Here is a 15,042-nt window from a genome sequence, read left to right on the forward strand (position 1 = left end):
TGATTCCTGGTCTGGTAAGTTCCCACATACCCAGGAGCAACTGAACCCATGTGCCACAGGTGGCTCACTGGTAAAGAATCCGCCTGCTAATGCAGGAGATGTAAGAGATACCGGTGCAATCCCTGGGTCAGGAGGCTCCCCTGGAGAAGCAAATGGCAACCCTTTCCAATATTCTTGCCTGGGAAATCTCTTGGACAGAGGAGCCTGGTGGGCTACAGCCCATGGGGTGACAAAGAGCCGGACGTGACTTAGCGACTCAACAGCTTAAAGGTGGAATTATACAGTATTAGTGACTGGTTTGTTTCACTTAGCATAATGTTCTCCAGGTTGATCCTCGCTGTCTCATATGTCAGAATTCCTTCCTTCTTTCCTTTTAGATTTTCTTTCATTGACTTATAAATCATAGTTTTCGTCTACTGTGGGATTGTTGTTTAGTTGCCAACTGAACACTGTTTCAACTCCATGGTTTTCTACACTTGTTCTAATGTGAACTCATTGAAAGTTTTCTTGAAGTTCATTAGAAAACATACTAAGATATATTCAATTTGTGCTCATGTACACATCATTGGGAGAGTTTGCTTTCTATAAAGAAAGATTTCTATTTATCCTGCCAAAATGTCCCATATTTGTACAGTAAGTTCAGTGTTTCTAGCCTATATCTATTATAGGTGTTAGACAAATTAATGATGAAACTTCTAACAATCATAGCCTGCAATTTGTCATCTGATATTTATCTGAATGGGATGATTTTAGTATGGGTACATTTGAAGATGAAGAATAGACATTTTCTTTTGCTGCTTACAAAATTCAAAGATTAAGAAACAATTGAAAGTGTAATGGTAATAGGATAAAAGAAGCATTATTTGAACTACAGTATTTTTTAAAATGAAGAAGATTTTTCATCAGGTTATAAATTCTCTAAAGGCAGAAACGCCATTCATTCAACAGAGATTTCTTGAGAGCCATTTCATGCCAGACCCATTTAATTGCTTGGAGTAAAATAATTTAATTCTAGAACCATAACTTAATTTGTATCTAAGTCTAATGGTTTGCTTTTTTTTTTTTTTGACCTTATACCTCTTTCCTCAAAGGAAAGCTCACATAGAACTCCAATAAACCCAGTAGGTGTAAGTAAAACTGTGTCATTTGAGCAGGTACTAAAGGATTCCAGAGCCCCAGGGTCCTTGTGCCCACTGCCTCCATCCCATGCGGAGGTCTCTAATAAGAGTACCCACAGTCACATCAAGGCTTTATAGTGCACAATTTGAAAACCATTGATCTACTTATCCCCTAGTTTACAGATAAGGAACTGAGAACTAAAGAGACAGAGGCCAAGAGATTCAGCTATCCAAGGCCAAACAGCAGATGAGTAATGAAATCACCTAGAACACAGTCTCTGATGACAGAGGCTCATGGGATCATAGATGTAGCAGATCCTGGGTCTAAAGGGTTTCCAACTTCAAACCTGGCCAAAAGGAATCCAAGTTATATATAAGAGAGCAAGAATTTTTTTAATTAAAAACAATGAGCTATTTTATATTTTGTATGGCATATCTGTTTACTCACTCTCATTTACAGATTTTTGTCATATTCATCAATTAGAATAGCTAATAAAAATGTGTTCAGTAAAGAGGTTTGTAAGAAATGAGTTTTAAAAAAACAAAGCTGGTATTTCATCTTGATATATGACTTGTTTGTAGTTAAATATAACATTTCTGTTTGGTTTCAGAGAAAATATACCAGATTTGTGGATTATAAGGATAGTTGGACATGTTTCCTATTTGGAGGTGAGTAAAGTTTTATCAGGCTGATCCTTAAGCTGAAACTCCAATATTTTGGCCACCTCATGAGACGAGTTGACTCATTGGAAAAGACTCTGATGCTGGGAGGGATTGGGGGCAGGAGGAGAAGGGGACGACAGAGGATGAGATGGCTGGATGCCATCACCGACTCAATGGACATGAGTTTGAGTGAACTCCAGGAGTTGGTGATGAACAGGGAGGCCTGGTGTGCTGCAATTCATGGGGTCGCAAGGAGTCAGACATGACTGAGCGACTGAACTGAACTGAACTGAAAGTTTTATCAAAATGTGAAAGTAATTTAAAAAAATTTTTGTATGATATAATTAGAAATTTACTTTAAAATCATTACCATCTACTGAAACTTGCTCTATGTAGTAAGCTTTTAGTAAAATTTATATTATGCAGGCACATGAGCTAGAATTGCAATTATATGTAATCGACTTTGCCAATGTAACTGAAATGCGTAGCCTTACTGTATAATTTACAAATCTGTACACAATTAGTTCTGTGTGATCTTTTTGATCTCTTTTTACAATGCTATACTACTCTAAGTTATGTGAAATCCAAATGCCTATTACTAAGGTCATTTGTAGCTTAGTACATGTCTCTGCCACCCTTAATAAATCCATCCCTTTGCCATTCTGGCTCTTGGTTCAACTGATTAAGCAATAGCTCTAGTTAAGAGAGCCAAACTGGTTCTCTGCTTAGAAGAAATTATGTTCATCATAATTATCTCCACTTTCTGTGTAATCCTCAACAGCCACCACTATCACACAAAGCATTGATTAAATATTTCTCTGTATATTTCATAAAGAAAAGCTTTACAAGTGCATATTTACTGCCTTCCAGAAAATAATACCTTAAATGGAATATATGTTAATAATCTGCCTGAACTTATCAATACTAGCCAAAACTTTAATGCCTCTAATTTACACTCAGATTACTTGGAATTTTAAACAACAATTCCAGAAAACCAAAAGCTTTTTGGCCATGTGTGTATATCATAGGGAAGGGACTCCCAACTCTCCTGTAAAAGTTGATGTTATAAATGTTATAACAATGTAAAAGGATTAAATAATTAGTAGAACTTCAATTTCTTTACCTTAGCCACACCCTGTTCAGTGATTTCAGTTACTCTTGGTATGGTCACTTTTGCATGGAGCCATCTAGGACTGGCTGGTTTGTTGTTGTTGTTCTGTCACTAGGTCATGTCCTACTCTTTTTGACCCATGAACTGCAGCATGCCAGACTTCCCTGTCCTTCACTATCTCCTGAAGTTTACTCAAACTCATGTCCATTGAGCCAGTGATGCCATCCAACCATCTCATCCTCTGTCGCCCTCTTCTCCTACCCTCAATTTTTCCCAGGATCATGGTCTTTTCCAATGAGTTGGCTCTTTGTATCAGGTGGCCAAAGTATTGGAACTTCAGTTTTAGCATCAGCCTTTCCAATCTGATTTCCTTTAGGATTGACTGATTTGATCTTCTTCAAGTCCGAGGGACTCTCAAGAGTCTTCTCCAGCACCACAATTTGAAAGCATCAATTCTTCAACAATCAGTCTTCTTTATGGTCCAACTCTCACATCCATACACGACTACTGGAAAAACTATAACTTTAACTAGATAGAACTTTCTCGGCAAAGTGATGTCTCTGCTTTTTAGTATGCTGTCATAGCTTTTCTTCCAAGGAGCAAGTGTCTTTTAATTTAATGACTGCAGTCACCGTTCACAGTGATTTTAGAGCACAAGAAAATAAAGTCTGTCACTGTTTCCATTTTTTCCACATCTATTTGCCATGAGGTGATGGGACTGGATGCCATGACCTTAGTTTTTTGAATGTTGAGCTTTAAGCCAGCTTTCTTACTCTTGTCTTTCACCTTCATCAAGAGGTTCTTTAGTTCCTCTTTGCTTTCTGCCATAAGGGTGGCCCTGGAATAAACCTTTCTCTGCTTCAAACTCCCATGTTTTAGTTTGTTCTCACTGTATGTCAGGCACGTGAACTTGGGTTTGGTAACAATCAAACTGCTTAACCTTGTCTTCTGCAATCAGAAATCAGGTTAGACTACCCTGCTTTCTGCTAACTTTCTAGTGTCATTAATTTAGGAAACATACAAACTTCAAGTCCTGATTCTCAGCTTTTGGAATAATATTTTTTTTAAGTTTACTACTTGAACACGTAATAACCACTAAGATTTCTGAAAGTTTAAAAACTAAATATATTTGAACTAATGATTAGTTTCTAATCATTTCTCCTCCATTCTTTTCAAACCCCTGCTACTTGGGATGATGTACTTCTTCAAAAATAAAGATGCTGTCCAACAATGTTCAGTGGTTTCTCAGTCAAAAAGGATACTGGAAAAATAAACCTTGCACTCTCATTAATAGCAGTTTGGAAGTAACACTTCCTACTCATTATAGTACCATCATTTTCCTTAAAAATGTGCAGTGAAATATGTGTTATTTCTCAGTTCCAAGAAAAAATGGAAACTGACATGAAATAAACAAGTAGCTAAAAACAAATCCAATATTGTGGGGTCAACAAAGCCTGTGTTATTTTGATCTGATGATAGCACCACTGCACTTAAATTCTATGCATCTGCTTCTATCAAATATGTTCACATATTTACTCTGAGGAAATGAGAAAGCAAAGCTGGCTCAAGAGCAGTTAAAGTAAACAGCATTGCACCTACTCCTGGCTGGAATCGTTTGCACACCTGTCTTTCCTGGAAATGTTTCAGCTGGTTGTTTTCTCAGGTTCATGTACAATTTTATTAGGTTTTGGAAACACCTACTCTGGGTCAACCGTGCCAGCCATTAGAGAGACAGACAGAAAACATTCAATACTCGATTCAGTCTTCTAGATGCTTGTTCATGTACGTCGGACACAAATATAAAACCTTATAACTGTTACTGAATCCAAGCTCATACTGCTCCTCACATGGTCAACACACCAGTAGATCAAAAGACAAGTTGTTGGGGCAAGAAACAGTAGCTTTATTCAGAAAGCCAGCAGACAAAGAAGATGATGAACTCGTGTCCCAAAGAGCCATATTCCCTGAGTTAGAATTTAGACCTCTTTTTCACTAAAAGGGTAGGAGGTGTGGATGGTTGCTGCAAGCATCTTGGTGCGGGTGTTCTTTGCTCTTGCAGCTGTCCACATTGGTCTGGTCACAATGTTCCTATAAACCTCCAGCAAGATGGAGTTATTCTCTGTTCTGCAACTTAATCTCTGTATAAATGGGAAAGTGTTATACCTTTAAAAGTCAGAACCTTGAGAATGGGCTTTCCTGGATATTTCAGGCTGTAGACCACATTCTTAGCTTGTAGGAAAAACAATAGAATACAAAGGTCAGAGTAAAAAGAAACAGATTCAATATGGAGTCAGATTTGTTTTTCTCTATATATAACTATAAGATAAGACAACACATAGGAATAGAGAGTTGCATGCATATTAAGGAAGCAGAGAAAAGGAATCCTAAAGTAACTAAGGGAGAATTAAGGAAAAGAATTAGGAAAGGCTTCCTGGAAACAGTGACCACTGAATGTTTAAAGAGGAGGAATGAATTAGAAGAAAAGACATTTTCTAAAAAAGAACATAGCAACAAAAAGGACTGAGAGATAAAGAGCTGTTCAAAGTCTCTAAAATCTTCTCTGTGGGACACAGGGTACTACAAGATGTTTAATATTGCTAGAATTTAAAGTGTGAGTCAAGCAAGGATTGAGAGATGAAGCTAGCGAGATAAGCAAGACTAAAATCATACACAGCCTTGCACACCACCTTGTTTGGAAAAGGCTACATGTTAGGAAAAGCTGTTCAATACAATGTAATAAAAACTAATTATCATGGACTCATGAAAGCTTATCCAAGACACAGCCTGTCATTTTAATACCCAGGCAGGATATTAAATATATTTTCATATTAAAAATCTTTGTAACTCTCATCTCTGTGATGTTGCCATCTACTCTTTCATTTCCAAATTCTAGCTACTTAGAGCAGCTGGCATTAGGCAATGGCAACTTTAAGAGTGTAGGAAAAGGAAGTACAAGCTATTTTTAAAAAATTGTAATTAAAAAATCAATAAAAGAAATAACCAAAAGAGTCCACTTAAATTTTGCTTTCTGAATTGCAAAGATCATGGTAGATTTAGGAAGCTTAATTGAAGAAAAGTCCTATTTGTCCTAACCAATTTTTTCTCTAAATATGAGAGGCTGAATATGTTGCCATTGTGCAAGGATTTGCTTATATATAACTCTGATGTTTCTCAGGACAAAGGAATAAGAAAAGATTCACCCTAAGCTCTTACAGGGAGTAATCAATCCTTGTCACTGGTGGCTGACTTGGTCCTTGAAATCTCTGAGTAATCCCTGCCTTCCTTTCTTCACCTCCACTGTCCACTTCTCTTTCCAGCTCCAAGTAAAGCAAGTTCACCAGATGGACTGAGATCTAGCCACCTTGGTCTGTATGCACATTGCTTTACTCCCCAGCACACAGAAAGGGTGACCTGGGCTCATCAATTTCTACTTTTAGAAAGTCAAAGAGTCTTCTAGGAGGGTGACCAGGAACAGTCCTAGTTTATGTCTTTGCTGCCAACATAGATACCAATCAATAGTGGCTTTTTTAACTCTCAATATTGTCTCTGGGTAATAAATTACATGGTCACCCTGCTTCTAATCAATTTCAGTAGGTGCTCAGCCTCTGCTTCTGAGCCTTTCTCTCATTTATTCCACACAACAGCTGATAGGATGAAATCCCATGAATTCTTGTGAAACATAATTTGAGCAGTGCCTTAGATTTATGGTCAAAAGCTTGATCTATAATTCACACATTCCAAGAACCTTCAGATCAATTATAGAATTATGTTTAATAAACATAAATCCTTGCTGCAGTCCTCTGAAAAATAAATGGGTAATTTTTTTCAACCACAAGGAAGGCCCATCTCCTCTGTTAGGCAGAGATGATCAAGAAAGCCTAAGCAAAGAGTTTAGAGAAAGCAGACCCAAGAGGAGGCCTTTGGAAGTGCCACTCATAAGGAAATGGCAGTTGGCTGTGGTGTAGGTCTTCCGACCTGGTGATCACCTGTGAACTGAGTGGGCAGCTTTTTCAAAATAATGTTTTCCATATGCTCTCTGGTCATTTGGAAGAGTTTGGTCAGCAGAGTTTCTGATTCTTTGGCTTCCTCTCTTTCTCTAACTTTTTACACAGTCTTTTTGTGAAATGGTGTTTCATTTGTGTCATTTTTTATAAACAACCTTGTTGAGCTATAATTGACATAGAACAGACTGCACATGCTTAAATCGTATGATTTAATTAGTTTTGAGGTATGTTTGCTCCTATCAGGATGATGAACATCCTCATCGCCCCCCAAAGTATCCTCCCACTCCTTGGTAATTCTTCCCACCACCCCTCCCACACCCCAACTTGCATCCCCAGGCATTGCTTAAAAACTAATAGAAATAAGCCAGAGTTCACCATTTTTCCTGTAACTATGGGAGCCTGTGAGCCCTTTCACTTTGGCTTCTTAGGACTGAACTACAAGAATCTTCAAAGTCTCCTCGAGAGACTTTGGCTTAAAAACAAAACAAAAGAAACAAAAAAAATTTTTTAAGTGATTCTTTACAAATACTCTTTTAATTGCTTCATCTAAACCTTCTGACGCTCTAAGGCTTTTTGCTAATCCATGTGCAATTTACACGACAATCTGCCTAGTTGTCTGGCATGCTTCACCTTCAAAAACAAATAAAATACAAGAAAATTCCAAGGAAGCGAAGAACGTATTTGGCCCATTTAGCAAGCATCGGGGGGAAAAAAGTATTTGCTTTAGCTTAAAGCCATTAAAAGCATTCTTTCCTATGGAAAAGGGAATGCCAGGAACAGCTAGACACTCAAATGGTCCAAGTTTTTGTTAAAAAGTGAGAGATGGCATTGCTAAAGGAAATACCCACTCAGACAATAGAAATAAGCCAGACTTCGCCATTTTTCCAGTAACTATGGGAGCCTGGGAGCCCTTTCACTTTGGCTTATTGGGACTGAACTACAACTGTCTTCAAAGTCCCCTCAAGCTCCCAATTTTAGTGTGTGTGACCTATCAGGAATATTTTTGTCCAACAAAGGGCTCAGTTGGCTCAGATTTACCCTGGAATGGGAAGAAGTATTCAGTACTCTCCTACCTGGTTCCCCTCTCATAGACTTTCTGTGTTCTGTTACGGTACAGCTCTTCTGGAATGCTGACTGATTGAAACAGAAAATGAATCTATTAAAAAAATGTTTAAGTGTTAGCTGAAGGGATGAGAACTATGTTGCAGAAGTGATCCCGGGAGAAGACATTCCACCCAGGGCGACCCATGACCTGGTCTCTTGCAGCGACCATTGAGTCACAGAGAGAACCTCGGATTCCAAGGTCTCCGTAACTGTGCCACCAGATCCCAGTTCAGTTTCCTAGTCCAGTGTCTCACAGCTTTTTCATGCCACAGCCCTACAGAAAATTGTATTTTTACAGTGCCTGGGGTACAATGAGGATGCTATAGCCAGAGGTGACGTGTCCAAGAGCTTTGACACTTCCAGGGACTGAGGAACTCCCTGTCTCGGGCTTCCTATGACCTGTTCACAATCTATCGCTTTGCCACAGCTTGGTGGTTGAGAAGCTCTGCTCTAGGTAGATGCATCTGCTTGGCTGAGTATAGGTCACATTCCCTAGGTGCAAAGGAGTCTGGGAAAGCAAGTGACAACTGTCTTCTTTTACTTCTATAATAAGGGGCAGGTTCTCACAAACTGAGGAATTCCTCAAATAGATGCAAGCAGTTAAGGGGTGGGCAGGGATGGGACATGTTGCCCAAAACCTATTCGTGTACACATAGCTATTTCAATGGACCCTGCCATGACCAATGGTGCCATATGACAGGGGGCACCCTACTTGGGCTTAGAGACATCACTTTAAGAGGGTTTAATATCTCATGATCATGAGATCTGGCTGCCTCCCTGGAGCTACTCAAAATAGCAACCCTGGATTTAGTGAGCCCTTTCCTTCAAGGTTATAATGCTAAGCTGCAGACTATAAAGGAAATGCCCCCATGGACCCAGGTTCTGGAGCCCTTGCTTTAGAGAGTCCTGTTCTGGCCCATCTCTAGCCACACCCCTTCTGTTCAGATACACTCACATGGGCACGCACACACACACAAGACAAAATAAAGCAAAAACACTTGATTTCACCTAAGCACCCTTGAATATGTCCAACTCGAAGCCCAGAGAAACTTAACTGGAAGTCTCTGCGGTTCAAAGTTGCCTTTCAAGATTCCATTCATACAAAGCAGTGTTCCCAATGTCTGCCATTCAAGTTCCACATTCATTCCATATGGAATGCATGAACCACCTCACCCTGATGACACTTGGCCCAGTGACCTTTGCTCATAGGATGATGGGTCACTGCCTTCCAACCCTGACTTTCCCTGAAACACCATCTATTTCCTCTACACTGAGATCCTGGCACAGAACACCCTCCATCACCCAGACAAGATTCCCCCCAACACACATGCCACAGAAAAGAATGGAGTCTGGTCTTAGTATGGTTCCTCAGAGAATGGCTGCATCACACACCAGGCATCGTGCCATCAGCTCCTTCTTGAAGAACTGCCTGTTATACCCATTCCTCACACTGCACTCTGTCCTGCTTTAAGTACTCTAACTAACTTTTTTTCTTTCGGCCACACTGCACAACTTGTGGGATCTTACTTACCTGACCAGAGATTGAACCCAGACCCTCAGCAGTGAGAGTGTAGAGTCCTAACCACTGGACCACCAGGGAATTCCCACAGTCCTCAAACTTCCAACTTTTCAAATGTATCTATTTCCACACTTTGATTTAACACCACGTGCTGCCCTTCTGGGCTTCCCAGGTGGCACAGTTGGTAAAGAACCCCCTTGCCAGTGCAGGAGATGCAATAGACACAGGTTTGATCCCTGTATCAGGAAGATCCTTTGAATAGGAAATGGCAACCTGCTCCAATACTCTTGCCTGGAAAATTCCATGGAGAGAGGAGCCTGGTGGGCTTCAGTCCTCAGGATCACAGTGACCACACATGCACACTATCCTTCTGGATACATCCTTGGCATCTCAATATTTAAAATCAGAGTTCACACCAGCTATTCTTCTCTGAACACCCTCTACAGACCCTCTGATCAATAGCAACCCTCTCCCATCCCTCCCTGATGGAAGTGTATTTCTCCAGTGTATTTCTCCAGTGTAACCCAGACCAGGAGGCAGGTACCAACCACCAGCCTTCACTGTTCCCTAGGCACAAAACTGATCATTTGTCTAAAACAGGAAAATCATTCCTGCAAAACTGTAGAGAATCAAAACCCTCTGAGTCACAGCTGTGCTGAACACTTCTCATACCAAACTTTAAAAAATCCCATTAGACACATAGCTTACACAAATTCACCTTTCAAATATAAGCTGTCACAATGAAGTTCACAGAAACAACAGTCCAGGGAGAATGTCATTATCTGCAGTTGAAGGTCTTAATCTGACTGGCGATGAGTGAAATTATCCACAAAGAGTAATTCTCCAGAGACAGCCTCTAGTGACCTGAGTTAAGCAGCCAAAGAGTCTTTTTTTTCCCCCCTGGTAGAGAAGCTAAACCTAAAAACTCCAATCACTGATGATGAAGGGCATGGCTCTTCTGAGCGATACCCAAAGGGATTCAAGGTTTATAGAGTTAAACAAACTGGCCCCCCAGGATCATCATTTCTCTGCTTTTCAACTGAAGCCTTCTAAAAGCTGCCAGCCATTCTTATCTAGGAACTCAAATTCTCCTGTAACACAGAGGCCACCTGAAAGCCGTGGAGGCTTTGGCCAGATCGATATACCTGAAGCTCTTTGATGTTATCCAGAGGTGGGCACCTCCTCGCCCTTCCAGCTTTGTTCGCGCCACCAACCCTGCTTGTGGTTTCGCCCCTCCTCTCCTCCTATTGAAACCCCAGCTCTTCTTCAAGGCCCAGCTCAGATTCCACACTATTCAGCAGTGACTTTCTCACAGCTGTGGGTTCTGATAGGGCTCGCTGCCCCTGCCGCTAATTTGGGATCTGTCCCGGATCGTGTTATGCTGCTGACTTTCAATGAAGTCAACTTTGTCCCTCCATTTCATTTCTTTGGAACTCTGGTATCTCTCGGCAGTCAGCCCTCTTTGTTCAGTGATATCAAGATAATTAGGGCTCCGTAAACTAATTTTGCCGTATATATCATGTCTATGTGGAATTTAAAATATGACACAAATGAACAGAAAAGACTCACAGACACTGAGAACTGACCTGTGGCTGCCAGGGGGAAGGGGACGCAGGAGACGGATGGGTGGGGAGCTTGAGATTAGCAGATGCAAACCGTTATATATAGGAGAGATAAAGTACAAGGTCCTATAGTATAGCACAGGGGACTATATTCAATATCTTGTTATATATCCCGATAGAAAAGAATATGAAAAAGAATACGTATATGCACAACGGGATCACTTTGCTGTACACCAGAAACTGACAGTCCATTGTAAATCAGCTCTATTTCAGGTTTTAAAAATTCATTTTGATTGATTGGAATAGAGTGTTAATGACATATAGGCTGATTTCTAAATATATCAAATTTTTATAAGGATTATTATAATGTTTAAGGACAAAGGTTTAAGCTGATGAGCTTCAAAGCAGTACAAGAGCCTCAAGTATCAAAGAAAGATTTAATTCAATGGATCGTATAGACATAAAGCAGAAATGGATACAGGCATTTGAGAAAGATTTTGAGAAACAAGATTTGAAATAAATTGGTTTGTTCAACTCTTACTCTTGGGTTTGGAAGGGCCTCATAATATGTTGGTCAGTTGGAACATCCTCAATCCTGGGTCTGGCTGAACTGGGACAGGAGTTAAGCCAAAGCAGTCTGAGCAGGTGTAGATGGACAGAAGCTCTAACTGTGGTCCACAAGAACCCAGGGTCTGAACACCAAGTTCAAGTTTCAAGATTAATCCAGAGAATGGAAAAGCAGGAGGAGGAAAGAATGTCATGTATTGAATAGTTTAAGGCAACTGTTTCAAAATTATAGCTGTTAACCAGCTATAAAATTCTGCCGAACCTCTCCATTATGATGCCTGGCACCATGACTTGGCAATAGAAGTGGAGAACTGATGTAACCGTACAAGACTGGGCAATGATTCTTAAGTGTTAACACTCAAAGAAGCAGAAAACTGTCTTTACTGGTACTCACATTCTCCCCATCTGTGAATATATTCCATCATTCATGTATTTCCTATGCAGCCAGAACTCGCTTTTTCCTTGGTGTATCTCCAGAGTACAGTTTAGTGCCTGGAACGCAGGAGGCCCTCAGTAATAATACATTTAGCTCCAACCCTAAACTTAGCTGCCTTCTTCACAGTTGTATGTTCAGCACCTGAAACATGCCTGACTCACAGTAGACTCGATAAATATTCCTTGAATGAATAAGAATGAATGAATTGGTGAATGAATGCTTGCCCATGTGCCAGACCTTCTCTAGGATGGGGAACGCATGATTTTTCTCTAGTAGGTTAAAGGAATTCAATAATCGTCATATATTTTATGGATGAGATGGATATATCATTAAATAGAGGTGAATGTGAAATAACTACTGAGTCATCTAAGACCAAATGCCCCCAGATGATCTAGGTCTAGTGCTATTAACAATTAAACAAAAGACTATGCAGTCATCAGCTCATGGCAGACATTCACAGTCAACATTACTATTTAATATACAGGACAATCAAATTTTAGTCACAGAAAGGCTGGGCTAGTCGTCATAGCTCACTCCCACAATATTAACGAGAACTAAACACTTCTCAGTAACAAACAGATGCCGTGAGTCAGGCTGATAACCACCACCCCCAAGGACCTCCAGATCAACTATAAAAACACTTGCACTTCTCTTCACATCTGTATCACTGGTGAAAATTAACTTCCAATGCAGTTTATACCTTGACATAGACAACAGCCATTAACCTCACCTTCAGCAAGCATGTATGTGCACATACGGTCATGCACACATTCACACAAGTGTGCACACACACACACCAATGTATCTTCTGAAGGCAGTCAAGTAGTACTTCTCTGAAAAAACATCAGCTTAAGGACTACTGAATTAAGATATATCAGTTAATTACTCACTTATTAATTCATTCACTTATTCTTTCTTCATTCATTAAACCATTATTGAGTCCCTTCTCTTGTCAAGTATATTTCTAGATAGTGGAGAAGATTCTAAGATAAAATTAAGATACCTTCCTTATCTTCAAGGAGACTGCAATCAGTTGGGAGAAAGAGACAATCAAAAACTCACTGTGGAGTGGGATCTGTGATCACACAGAGGACAGGAACCCACTTTTCCTGAGGGCATGCCCTGTGGGAGGCGCTTTTCTGAGGGTATATCATTCATTCTTACAACAATCTAATGAAGTAGGTATTATTACATTCATTTTCAAAGTTTCAAAAAGGAAACTTTGAAGAGTATTTGTTCATAGTCACACAGACACCAGAATTCAGAACCAGGATAACAGAAAGGATTCTAATCTAGTTGTATTTGACTCAAAATCTGATACCTGGAGTACTGGGGCATGGCCTCACTGAGCAGATGAAGCTTTAATCAAATATTGAAAGATGAAAATTCATTCACCAGGAAGGACTTGTGATTTGGTGAGGGGACAGTCTAGTGTAGGAACTGCATGTCTGGGGCCTCCAAGGAGGAAGACTAGTTATGGTCCAGCAAATAGACCCAGTGTAGCTGAAAAAAGGATCAGGTAAAAGATTGCACTTCATCTGGATCACCTCCCTACATTTCCTTGTTCCTTATGGAAGTTATTATTCTGGACCAAATATACCATCTCATCCTGCATAACGAATCTGAGTTTGCAAACTCGTGAGCATGGCTAGCCAAAGGAATTCTGTTTCCCTCCCTTCGCTGTCAGCTTAGATATGTTTATTTTTCATCACTACCTCTAACTCATTAACCTCACTGGGAGGAATTCAAGCTCATCAAAGGAGCATTACCAATATTTACGTCAGTTTTGAAACTTAATTTCTCAGTGTGAAGGAGGAAACAATACTGCTGTGGAATGTTTTCATTTCATGAGCACAGAATTTCTAAAATTGCTTCTCATTTGGGCTGTGGTTACAGAGATGGCCCTGTGTTTCCAAACAGTAAACACTTCCTCGGACTTCCTGAATAAGAAGATAAATAATAATGACTCTAACAAATTTCATTACAATGATCCATATTTTAAAACTCATTGTAGACGCTATGTAGTACATCCTAGGTGAAATAAGATCGATGAAGAAAATGATGATTCATCTGACAGTCCAGTTCCACCGTATCCCCATCCCAGCGGCTGGGTCATCTCCAGCTACTTTCCACTTTCAGGTTGGGTGTTGATGGAGCCTGCAATGGCCTTAGCATTCCCGCACCTTTATTCAGCTCTCTCTCTTCACAGACTGTAAGCCCCCTGAGGGCAGGGTCTGCCCCCTTGTTACCGCCAGCATCTGTCATAATGCCTGATACACAGTAGGATCCTGGAATTTTTTAATATTTATTCATTTATTTGGCAGGACCAGCTTTTAGTTGCGGTATCATCCATCTTCGTTGTGGCATGCAGGATCTTTTGATTGCTGCATACAGAATCTTGAGTTATAGCATGCACACTCGAGTTGGGTCAAGTGTGTTCTCGTTCCCTGACCAAGCATCGAACCTGGGTCCCCTGTACTGACAGTACGGAGTCAGCCACTGGACCACCAGGAAAGTCCCAGATCCTGTAATTTTTTTTTGTTAAATGATTCAGTAAATTATCCCCAAGTGTCTCTTCTACCATTTGCTGGTGTTTGACAAAAAGTTATGTTAGTAACACATCGGAAGAATCTTATAGAGTAGTTAATTTAGGTCAACCTCCAAGAGGAAAAAGTCAGTTTTGATCAAGGGAGAATGAAAGAGAAACATGCTTGGACAAACTGTAAGACGTGACTACACCTGATTTCTACCTCCCTCTGCTTTTTACTGCATCATGAATAACACAGTCCTTTGTCTCTGACCCTGGAGTTTCATGTCTTCCGCCATTTATCTACAGAATTGTGACAGGCTAACTCACTAACTTGTAGGAGGGATAACACCTCAGACCCATCATAGTTCTTGACACTAGTTGGGAGCAGAGGCAGAAAGAGATGGCTGATACTCAGTGAAGTGAATGAT

This window comes from Bos mutus, chromosome 9 (genome assembly GCF_027580195.1).
Source record: "Bos mutus isolate GX-2022 chromosome 9, NWIPB_WYAK_1.1, whole genome shotgun sequence".
Taxonomy (NCBI): domain Eukaryota; kingdom Metazoa; phylum Chordata; class Mammalia; order Artiodactyla; family Bovidae; genus Bos; species Bos mutus.